The sequence below is a fragment of the Aureococcus anophagefferens genome (genome assembly GCF_000186865.1).
Source record: "Aureococcus anophagefferens unplaced genomic scaffold AURANscaffold_15, whole genome shotgun sequence".
Lineage (NCBI taxonomy): Eukaryota > Pelagophyceae > Pelagomonadales > Pelagomonadaceae > Aureococcus > Aureococcus anophagefferens.
Genome location: NW_008705575.1, coordinates 292,727 through 302,999, shown reverse-complemented (window position 1 = coordinate 302,999; position 10,273 = coordinate 292,727).

Here is a 10,273-nt window from a genome sequence, read left to right as displayed (position 1 = left end):
CGCCGCCCACACCTCCGCGCGCTCGTTGCGCGCGCACGGCCGTGGCGTTTCCATGGGCGGCGGCGCGGGGAGGGGCCCCGGCGGTGCTCGGGCGTTAGGAGGGCGTCGCGGAGAGGAGGCGCACGGTGCGCCCGCCGCGCGGCGGCGGCTTCTTCCGGTCCGTGTGGGGACGGGGCGGCGGCCGCGTGGGCGCGTAGGTCGGGAGCGCGGGCGACGTCGCGTCGTCCTTCGCCGGGCCCCGGGCCGGCGTCGCCGGGGGCTCCCCGGCGGCCCGCGGCCGCGCGGGCGTCTCCGGCGCGCCCGCGGCCGCGGCCGCCGCGGCGGCCTCGCGGTCCTGGAGGAGCCGCCGCACGTCGAGGGCCGCCGGGCCCGGCGCGCGCGCCGCGAGGGCCGCCGCGTCGCGGCCGCGCCGGTCCCGCGCGCGGCCGTCCGCGCCCGCGTCGAGGAGCCCGGCGACGACGGCGGGCAGCCCCGCCGCCGCCGCCTGGAGCAGCGGCGTGAGGCCGCGGTCGTCGGCCGTTTCCAGTAATCCGCCGCCCGCGGCGGCCGTCTCGGATACCAGCCGGAGCGCCGCGCCCGCCGTCGCGCGGCGCAGGCACGCCGCGTGCACCGGGAGCGTGCCGCCCGCGCCGCGATAACCGACGAGCGCCGCGCGGTCCCCGGGCGACATCGCGCCCGCGCAGAGCGCGAGGGCCGCCGCCTCGTGGCCGCCGAGCGCCGCCGCGTGGAGCGCGCCCGCCGCGGGGCCCAATGCCGGCGCCGCGCCGCGCGCGAGGAGCAGCGCGCAGCACGCCGCGGCGCCCGCGGCCGCCGCCGCGGACAGCGGGCACTCGAGGCGCGACGCGCGCGTCCGGACCTCGCGGCCGTCGCAGCGCGCCTCGGCGACGTCGACGGCGCGGTCCGGGTCCGCGCCCGCGTCGAGGAGCAGTTCGACGGCCGCCGCGCGGCCCGCGGACGCCGCCGCGAGCAACGGCGACAGCGTCTGCGTCGCGTCCGCGTTTGGGTTGTAGGCCGCGCCGCAGGTCGCCGGGTCCGGGTCCGCCCCCGCGGCCAAGAGCGCCGCGGCGAGGCCGTCGAGGCCCTCGAGGCACGCGTAGAGGAGCGCGTCGGACCCGCGCTCGTTGCGGACCGTCGCGTCCGCGCCGCGCTCTAAAAGCAGCGCCGCGACGTTTCCGTGGCCGTACTGGGCGGCGACGACGAGCGCCGACGAGCCCCACATGCCCCGCGCGTCCGCGCGCGCGCCGCCGTCGAGCGCGGCGCCGGCCGCCGCGGCGTCGCCGGCCTTGGCCGCGGCGACGAGCCGCGCGTCCGCGTCCGCCTCGCCGTGGGGCACGGGCGGCCGCACGACGAGGCCGTCGGCGAGCCGCTCGAGCCCCGCCTCGCCGCACCCGGAAACGGCGACGGCCGGCGGCGGCCGCGCCGGCGCCGCGGGCCGTTTGTCGGGGGCGAGGGACTCGCCGGGCGCGTCGCAGTCGGGCGCCTCGCACCCGGCCGCCAGCGGCGTCACCTTCCCCCGGAAGCACAGCGCGTAGCGCGCATACCGGTACAGCGCCCCGACCATCATCGACGCCGCGTCGCGCCTGTCGCGCCCCGCATGTCGGTTTTGGGCAGCCCCCGGCATCGACGGCACCTTGAAGGCGGTGCCGCATCGGTGCCGCATCGGTGCCGCACGGCATGATCACGACGCATGACGGCCTTGCGCGAGCTGCTCGGTTTTTAGGTGACCGCTCCGAGCCGTCCTCTCTCTGCACACGCGGCGCTGCTCGAACGATGATGCGCGCGCTGGTCGTCGCCCTCTGCGCCGGCGCCGGTGCGCTCGAGCTCGCCGTCGTGTCCCTCGCCGTGCCGAAGGCGTCGGAGCGCTACGGCGCGGCGGGCCGGGCCTGGCGCTGGAAGTCGGCGGTCCTCGGCGACGACATGGCCTTCCCCCGGCCGCGCAACGCGCGCGCCGTCGCCGAGGCCGTCGTCGCCGAAAGCGGCGGCGCCGTCGCCGAGGCCGCGGCGCTCGCGACGTGCGCGCGCCTCGACGTCGTCGTCGCCGGCGCCGACGGCGAGGCCGCCGCCGCCGCCGCGCGGGCGTGCCTCGCGGCGCTCGTGCTGCGGCACGGGCCCGGCGGCGACGTGCGGCGCGCGCTCGACCGCGCGGGCGGCGAGATCGCGGCCGCCGCGGCCGCGGGCGTCCCCGCGGGCGCGGACGCGGGCGACCTCGACGGCGCCTTCGCGACGCGCGCGACGACGCGCGCGGCCGCGGAGCGCCTCGCGCGCGTCGCCGCGGGCGCCGACGACGGGCCCGGCGCCTTCGACCCCTTCTCGTCGCGGCGCGCGCACGTGCTCAAGCAGGTCAAGGCCTGCGCCGAACATTGCGCGACGGACGGCGCCGCGGCCGTCCGCGGCGCGCTCGACCGCGCGCTCACGTGCGGCAAGCGCGCGCGCGACCGGCGCCAGCCCGCGGTCGCGGCGCTCGCGGCCGCGCGCGGCGACGAGGGCCGGCGCGTCGCCTGCTACGGCGCCGCGCGCGCGCACGCGCGCGACGCCGGTGCGGCGGTCGTCGCGGACGCCGCCGCGCGCGACGCGGCCGCGGACGTCGCCGCGGCGCGCGCGCGGCTCCTCGCCTACGCGGACGGCCTCCTCCCGGCGGGCCCGGCGCGGCGCGCGGCCGCCGCCGCGGTCAACGGCGCGCTCCACGGGCCGACGCTCGCGCTCCGCCGCGGCGACGCCGTCGACGAGGCCGCGGTCCGCGCGGCCATCGACCGCGCCGTCGCGGACGCCGCGCGCTAGATTGTACGCCGCGGGGGGCTAGCCGAGCTTGCAGTCGAGGCAGCAGGGGTTGCCGTTGAACGTCTGGTGGTTTTTCGTCCAGTCCTCCTTCTGCGTGCCGTCCTTGCTGTCCGCGAACGTGTTCGTGCCCGCGACGCGGACGTAGGTGGCGTCGAAGGGGTAGCAGCCCGCGCAGCCATAAAACATGAGGAGGATGCCCTTCTGCCGGTAGCTGTCCTGGGACATGGCGATGCGCTGGTATTTCTTGCCCGTGCAGACGAGGGGCGAGTAGCAGCACCACTCGCCGTCGAGCGTCTTGGGGTCGACGCGGCCCGGGAAGTCCGCGCCGGGCGAGTCCGCGCCGGGCGGCGCCTCCGGCGCGACGCGCGCGGACATGGCCTGCGCGACGGGCGCGGCGACGGCCTTCTCGGGCGCGGCGACCGCGGGCGTCGCCGCGGGCGGCGCGAGCTGCTGGGCCGACGGCTGCGCGGCGAGCGCCGCGGCGAAGGCGTGGGGCTCGTGCTTCGTCGGTTTCGGGAGCGCGACGCCGAGGGCCTCGAGCTTCTCGAGCGTCTCCGTCGCCGCGCGGCCCTGCGCGTAGGCCGCGTGGCCGTCGAGGCCCTCGCGCGCGATCATGAGCTTGCGGTGGACGATCTGCACCTCGGCGACGTGGCGGTTGCGGTCGGCCTTGAGCCGGAAGTTGACCATGAAGTCGGCCCAGCCCCCCTCCGTCGGGTTCCGCCAGCGGTCCTTGCCGCGCACGACGACGAGCCTCTCGTGCGTCGCGAGCGCCTCGTAGACCGACGCCATCGCGGCCTTGGTCTCGCACTCGAAGAGCGCGCGGACGATGTCGCAGACGCCGTCCGCGCGGCCCGGGTAGCGCGTCGAGAACGTCTTCTTCTCGACGATGCGGTAGAGGTGCTTGAGCGGCGCGACGCGCGCCTTGGCCTTGCAATTTTCGCCGAGCGACGCCTCGACGCCCTCGACGAGCCGCGAGAAGTCGCCGTGGATGGACCGCGCCTGGCGGTAGAGCATGGCGACGTCGCCCGTGGGCTGGCAGGCCTGCTTGCCCTCGATGGTCGGCGCGACGCGGTCGATGAAGCTCCAGTCGACGTCCGGGTCCTTGTCGGCCTTTTTCCTAGCGATGTCGTAGACGATCTTGTCGTCCTCGCCCGTCGTCGCGGAGATGTCCGCGAGCTCGGCGACCTGGCCCCGCGCCTCGGCGAGGTATGTCTCGAACTCCTGCTCGAGCGCCTCGATGGTGTCGCGCACGCGGTCCTCCTCGTCGTGCGTCCAGTCGTCCGCCGCCGCGAGCGCCTTCTCGAGCTCGACGAACTTGGCCTTGGCGTCCACCATGACGGCCCGCGCGCCGGGCTGGGTCCAGGCGGCGGGGGCCGCGGCGGCCGCGGGGGTTGGCACGCCGGCGGCCGCGGGGGTCTGCAAGCCCGCGGCCGCGGGGTCTGCGCGCCGGGGTCCGCGACGTCGAGCACGGTGCCCGGCCCGGCGCCGTCGGGGACCGTCACCGTCACGGCCGTGCCCGACGGCATGACGAAGGTGCACTGCGCCCGGGCACCGCGCCGTCGGGCAGCTGGATCTGGACCATGGCCGCGGTCGTGCCCGTGCACGCCTCCGCGAGTCTGCCGGCGCGAGATCGGGCGCGTACGCGGGCGGCTGCGTTGACCGCCTCCGGCTTCCCAAAACGCGTTTGATCAGCGCTGCACTCCCAATTTTTGCAGGGCCATGTTTGCCCCCCGCCCAAGCGTCAACGCCGGCCTCCTTTACGCGGAGCGGAGGTTGCGGCCGGAGGCCTCCTGGACGACGTCGGCGAACTTCGTCGTGCGGTGCGTGCCCCGGAGCGACGTCGCGGACTTGGACGTCTCCGCGGGCCGGCCGCGCTGGGGCGGCGACTTGGAGCGCTTCGTCCGCCGCGCGGCGGACGGCCGCGGCGCGAGGCTCTTGTGCGTGTTGAAGGGGTTCGCCTCGTAGGTCTTCTTGTACTCGCCCGTGTACTTGAAGTCGTCGAGCTCCGCGTTCATGCGGCCGCCCTTCATGAGGGACGCGTGCTTGCGCTTGACGTAGTGGCCCGCGGCGGACTTGGGCCGCGCCTGGGGCACGAAGGTGCCGCCGCGGCTCGACACGCGGCTCGACGGGTCGGCCTCGACGATCTCCTCGGCCTTGGCCGGCGGCGGCTCCTTGGCGCTCTTGGGCCGCGGCGGCGGCCGGTTGTTCGAGTCGACGGGCTCGGATCGGCGCTTGAAGAGCGCGTCGCCGGACCGCGCGTGGACGTCGCCGGCGACGCGGGCCCAGGAGGGGATGAGGGCCACGGGCTTGTCGCAGGAGAGGCACTTGAAGGGCGGGTGCTGGAGCTTCGCGGCGACGAAGGGGTCGTCGACGAGGCCCGCGCCCGCCTCGAGCTCGGACGCGTCCGCGGTGCCCGCGAGGACCTTGGCGAGCTTGCGGATGTCGCGCCGGTCGACCTTGTCGGCGACGAGTTTCTCGGCCTCGGGCCGCCCGAGCGCCTCGGACCGCAGCCGGTGCACGTCGTCGCTCAGCGGCTTGATCGCGTCCGCGACTTCCGCTTTCGACGGGTGGTCGCCGAGCACGACCTTCATGTACTGGACGTCGTCGACGAGCCTGCCCTGCTCGGCGCGGAGCTGCTCCACGGCCGCCGCCGCGTGGCCCCGCGCGAAGCCCTCGGGCGTCGTCGTCGACGCGTCGTCGCGCCGGCTTTTCTCGTCGACGCCGAGCGCCGCGCGCGCGCCCAGGAGCCAGGCCTCGTCCTCGAGGAGGTCCTGGGGCACGTTGCTCAGGTGGACCTTGAGCGACATGGCCGTCTCGTCAAAATCCAACGCGCGCCGGTGCACGTCGTCGATGACGCCCGCGAAGCCGTCGCCGCGCTTCACCTCGCGCGCGAGCTCGCGCTTCGCCCGCGCCTCGCGGAGCCGCGCGCGGGACGCGTCCGCCGTGTGGCTTAACGCGACGCCCAGCGCCTCGGACGCGCGGCGGCAGAGGGCCGCGACGGACGTCGTGCCGTCGTCCGTCGGCGTCCGTTCGAGCGGCCGCGCGGCCGGCGACGCCAGAACGGCCTCGAGGGCCAGACCCGCGCCCCCGAGGTGGGCCTCGACGTCCTCCGTGTCGTCGAAGGCGAGCGGCTGCTGGAGCACGTAGCACGCGTCGCGCGCCGCGCGCGACGCCTCGAGGCCGCGGACCGCGTCGCCGACGCCCGCGACCGCGCCGTCGATGGCGTCGTTGATGGCCGCGGCGTCGTCGGCCTTCTTGCGCGTCCTGCCGCCGGGCAGCTCGCGGAGCGCGTCGCGGAGGAGCGGCCGCACGACCTTGAGCGCCTCCGCGAGGTCGCGCTTGTTCCGCTCGCGGATGGCCGTGCGCGGCGTCGGCGCGTCCTGGAGCGTGTTGACGCCGAGCTCGACGCCGCCGACGCGGCTCCGCAGCTGCTCCATCTTGTTCCGCGTCTCGTCGGCGTCGCGGTCGAGGCGGTCGCGGAGCGCGCCGTCCGCGGCCTCGCGCTCCCGCGACTCCTTGGCGAGGTCCTTCTGCACCTCCTTGACGACGCCGAGCTGCTCCGTCGCGGACCGCAATTTGATCGTCTCCCACTGGGCCTGCTCGAGCTTCTTTTCCACTTCGGCGAGGCGGTTCGCGAGCGTCATCTGCTTCGTCACTTTGCCGCGCGTGAGCGAGAAGCCCTTGGTCATGAAGCGCCGCATCTTGAGCTTCCAGAGCGCCCAGTGCCAGCGCCGCTTCGCGCGCGCGGAAGCCTCGGCGGCGAGCGCCGCCGCGCGCTCCTCGTCGCGCTTGCGGTCGTGCTCGCGCGCGACCTCCTCGAGCTTGACGCGCTGGAGGATGACCTGGGCAGCAAAAGGGTGATTCAACGTCGCTTCAACGTGAGTGTTCCGCGCGCGCGCGTTCCGGGAAAAGCATCCACGCTTCGAGATCGTTCCGAGAGATGATCGCTCGTCCAAGAATTAGCCAAAACGAGTGGAAAACGGCCGAGATATGAGCCTTTGAAGGTGGGAATTTCGCTCTCTTTTGACGCGCTGGAGGATGACCTCCTTGGACACGTCGTCGAGCTTGCGGCCGAGCTCGTGCTCCGCGGCGTCGAGGGCCTCCTGGCGCGCCGCCGCGAGGCGCTCGGCGGCGGCGAGGGCCTCCATGCGGTCGTTGAGCGCCCTCTGCTCGCGGTCGCGCTCGGCGCGGGCCGCGGCGGCGGCCGCGGCCTCCGCGGCCGCGCGGTCGTCCTCCCGGGTCTTGGCGACGCGCTCCTTGCCGACCTTGCGCGCCGCGTCCCGGAGGGAAACCAGGGCGTGGGCCTTGGGGTCCTCCTCCATGAGCAGCGACTCCTCCACCAGAATGCGGCCGTCCTTCGTCGCGGACGTCGGCCGGCTGTGGGACGTCGCCACGACCAGGCCCAACGCGACCATGGCGGCCTCGGCGGCCTCCTTGGCCGCGGCGGCGTCGGCCTCGTTCGCCAGGCGCTGTTTCTGCGCGCGCGCGATGGCCCGCTCCATCTTCTCGTTTTCTTCCGCGTCGAGCCGCGCCTGCTCCTCCTCGGAGACGACGTCCATGCCCGAGACGTTGGCCGCGAGGATGTCGAGGTTCTCCGCGACCTTGGCGACGCGGCTGTCGAGGGCCTCGTGGTTGCCCCTCGTCGACGCCTCGAGCTCCGCGACGCGCGCGTTCGTCGCGCGGAGCTGGGACGCGAGCAACACGACGACGGCGTGGAGCGCGCCGGACACGTGGCGCACGGACTCCATGTGGCGCACGCCCGCCTCGCCGAGCGCGAGGCGCAGGTCCCGGTCCCTGTCCTTGACGCCGACGTCGACGGCCTTGCGCCGCTGGCCCGCGTCGGTCCAGGCGTTGAAGTCGCTCATGTCCAGGGTCTCGTCGTCGAGCTCGGCGACGCGCGGCGCCGCGAGGCTCGCGCGCGCGCGCTGCGCCGTGAGCTGCGTCTCCCGCCGGTAGGCCTCGCGGGACCGCCCGTCCAACGGGTTCAGGATGGCCGAGCTCATGCTTGCCGACGAGCCGCCCCCGCGCTAAAAGATGTTCGAGTTGAAACTTCACCGTAGATCGAATCGATCGATGGGATGCGCGTCGGGCTCGTCGCGGCCCTGGCCGCCGCGGGCCGCGTCTCCGTGCTCGAGCGGGAGGCGACCTACGCGTTCCCCGGCGGCCGCACCGCGACGGTGGCGGCGGCGACGCTCGCCGACTGGCGCGCGCGGCGGCGGCGGTCGGGCTGCGCCGCGAGCCGCGTCGGCGACGCCCACGGCGAGCTCGGCAACACCGACGAGGTCTTCGTGGAGCACTGCGGGGCGCCGACCGCGACGAACGGCACGGCCGTCGCCGTCTGCGTGCCCACGGTCTACGGCGACTACCTGGCGACGGCCCGGGGCCTCCGATGGACTTCCGCGTTCCTCGACCACTACCGGGCCCTCGGCGCGGCCCGCGTCGTGCTCTACGCGGCGGCCCCGCCGGCGCCGATCCCGGCCCTCGGCGGCGACGTCGAGCTCGTCCACGTCGCCTGGCTCCGAAGCTGCGCCGCGCGGACGACGCGGACTCCCGGCCGGCGCCACGGCGCGCGGTGCCAATTCTCGGAGAACCGGTCCATCATGTACTGGGGCCAGAACTTCGTGCTCAACGACTGCCTCCTGCGGAGCGCGGCCGCCGGCGCCGGCTGGGTCCTGAGCGTCGACCTCGACGAGCTCCTCGCGCTCCCGGGACGCGGCTCGCTCCGTGATGTCGCGGCCGCGGCGGCCGCGGCGCGCCTGGACGTCGTCACCTTCGGCTCGGCCCTCGAGGCGCCCGTGCCCTGCACCGACGCCGCGGCGGCGCCCTGCGCGGACTGGGCGCCCTTCTGCGACGCGCGCCGCTGCGCCGACTGCGCGCGCTGCCCGCGGAACCACGGACGACGGAAGCACCTCGCGCGCGCGGGCCGCGTCGGACGAGCGAACGTCCACTTCGTCCCCGGCGGCGCCTGCGCCGGCGCGCCGTGCGCGTCGCGCGACGCGCCGACGACCGAGGCGCGGCTCCGCCACTTCTCGCGGCCCTCGAGGCCGACGGCCATCTTCGACGGCGCCGCGGACCTGTGCCCCCGGCGCCTCGCGTGCTTCCCCTAATTTACGACGGCGCGGGCAGGACCGCGCGGACGGCCGCCGCGCGCGTGGCGACGGCCGCGCGGAGCTCCGCGGACGCGGCGCGCGCGCCGTCGCCGGGCCCCGCGACGACCCACTCGACGTCGGCGCCCGTGAGCGTCGCCGCCGCGCGGACGAGCGCCGGGTACCGGGCCGCGTGGGCGTGCGCGTTGAGCACCTGCTCCGCGTGGCCGCGCGTCGGCACCGCGACGACGCGGACGCCGCGGCAGACGGCCTCCCAGACCGTCTCGTTGCCCGCGCTGCAGATGACGCCGTCGCATTTTTCAAAAAATTCCCGGAAGAGCGCCCGGCTCTTCGCGTGGGCGACGACGTGCGGGCGGTCGGACACGGGGTCCGAGAAGACGTGGAAGACCGCGTCGTCCCGGCCCGCGACGGCGTCCGAGAGCGCCGCGACCGCGCCCGCGCTCAGGAAGTAGCACAGGATGAGCTTCTTGCCGTCGGGCGGCCCCGCCCAGGCCGGCGGCGGGTCCAGCAGCGGCGGCAGGCCGCCGTCGTCGCCGACGCCGACGCACGCGCCCGTCGACGCGAAGACGTCGCGCAGCGCGAGGAGCCCCCCGCGCCAGAGGCTCTCCCGGAGCCCCGTCGACGGCGGCATGGCGTCGCGCGCGCGCGCGAACTGCGGCGCGACGTGGACGACTCGCTTCCGCGCCGCCGGCGCCGTGGACAGGAGCAGCGCGAGCGAGTAGTGCCAGCAGCTGACCAGGAAGCCCGCGTCGGCCGCGCGCACGAAGGCGCGGCACTCGCGGGCCGCGCGCGGGAGCCGCGCCGTGAGCCCGGCGCCGCGGGAGAAGAGCGCGCCGAATCCTATCGCGCCCCTTGCGTCGACGAGCTGGACGCCCGCGAGCACGAGCGTCGGCGCGCCCATGGGCTCGAAGACCTCGCGCCGGAGTTTGTCCGAGAGGCCCGCCTCCAAAATGACGCCCGCGCACTCGTAGCCCAGCTCGCTCAAACAGTCGGCGACGGCCTTCGCCTGCGTCACGTGGCCGGTGCCGTTGCAGCACGCGGCCAAGACGTAGCGGCGCGGGCTGCCCTCGAATCGGACGCCGCCGCGGCAGCCCGCGGCGAAGCAGCGGTTCATGGCCACCGCCGGCGCGGCCGCGGCGCGCACGAGGCTCGCCGTGACGTCGCGTCGTCGCGTTGTTGCGGGTGCCGCGTCGCCGGGCGCGACGCGCGCCATGGGATGGGACTCAGCAGCTATACATGGGTGCGCGCTGGGTGCACCGAGGCTGACGTTGAGGCCCCCTTCTCGACGTTGCCTTGAACTGCGCCAGCGAGTGGAAGAGCATGTGTTGCTGCGAGGCGCAGTAGTTCGCGCGCTCGACGCAGTAGTTCGCTTGCTCGACGCCCCCGCC